The sequence below is a fragment of the Lepisosteus oculatus genome, chromosome 14, assembly GCF_040954835.1.
Source record: "Lepisosteus oculatus isolate fLepOcu1 chromosome 14, fLepOcu1.hap2, whole genome shotgun sequence".
Lineage (NCBI taxonomy): Eukaryota > Metazoa > Chordata > Actinopteri > Semionotiformes > Lepisosteidae > Lepisosteus > Lepisosteus oculatus.
Window position 1 is genome coordinate 14,289,029 of NC_090709.1, and position 1,315 is coordinate 14,290,343.

General features: G+C 40.8%; 1 non-coding gene across 1 annotated transcript; it reads left to right on the forward strand.

Annotated features, from left to right (window-relative positions):
* Nucleotides 1–543: 543 nt before the first annotated feature.
* Nucleotides 544–615, forward strand: trnaa-cgc (transfer RNA alanine (anticodon CGC)). Its single transcript has one exon. It is a non-coding gene; the product is annotated as a tRNA-Ala (tRNA).
* Nucleotides 616–1,315: the final 700 nt, after the last annotated feature.

Here is a 1,315-nt window from a genome sequence, read left to right on the forward strand (position 1 = left end):
AAATAACATGTTCCATGTTTACAACCACCACTATAAATTATTTGTTCAGCTCTAACGCCTGTCTGCATTGACAAGGCATCTCAAAATGACATATTAAATAAGAACACGATCCTTCCAGTTACCATTCCTGTGGTTGGAGCGTTGTTTCGCCCTTTTTCGTTCTTCTACAATATTTACAGACAGGGCTTTATCACAGGAGTTGTACAGAAGAAGTGTGCATCGGTCCATGAAAATCATCAGTACTGCTGTTGTTCTATGCGTAGTTTAACCGAGAGCACTTAAAATATGCAAAAAGCTTTCAAAGAAAACAGAATTAAAAGACAGTAGAGTAAGGAGGTAAAAAAGCACTCCCCCTTCGAGGAATTAAGCACCGTCGCCCGTGTGACTGGATATAAAAATAACTGATTCGTTTTTGCCCAGTCTCTGGAAGCTTCAATGCGATTATTTTTCCTTCCTTATTTCTTCATTCCCATGAATTTACTCTGTAGTAGAGGAAACACGAAAGTGGGAAATTGCAGGCATTCTCCATGAGCACCCACCACTGGGGATGTAGCTCAGTGGTAGAGCGCATGCTTCGCATGTATGAGGTCCCGGGTTCAATCCCTGGCATCTCCACGTGCTTTATATTATTGTGCTCACATCGCAATCTTCTGTTGAGTGAGAACTCTTTGTCGGTGTTCATAGAGAGCCAGGTTTACACAATTAAGTTCAGTCACACGCGAAGTGCTACAGTGTTGCTCTGCTGTTTTAGATGTACCTCCAAAGCATTTAGTTCTGTTAACTACAACAAATGATTTGAACTAATTTAACGTCATATTCAGGAAATCCAGAGAACGTCTCCACACTTGTCGTGGCTGTTGAAGAAATCACCTGTTAAATCTCACCCGGGATTTCTTGAGAGATCATTCAGCGAGCGAGTCCTCCCTCTGGACTCCGCACTAAACTGAAAGCTGCGCGAACTCCTCACTGCGTGTCCTGTACTGTTACAGGTGCTCTCGTGTAGACGTAGAGCACAGCCATAAGGAGACTTTGAACTTTTACCATATGTGAAGGAAAAGTCAAAAGAGCATGAATAGTATTAATCGTATAAAATATCCATGGTACAACTCGAGAAAGTACTGAAGGACTAAACAACGACTTTTGATGATTACAAGAGATTCAAGAAACACAACCATCCGCACACGGGCTTGGATCCTGAACGCTTAAGTTAAAAGACAAAGCGAAGGATATGACCTGTAAACTCTCTTCATGTTTTATAGTTTATGAAATAAAATAATGTTCTACTTTCTTAATAATTTCTTATTGTTGATAGGTG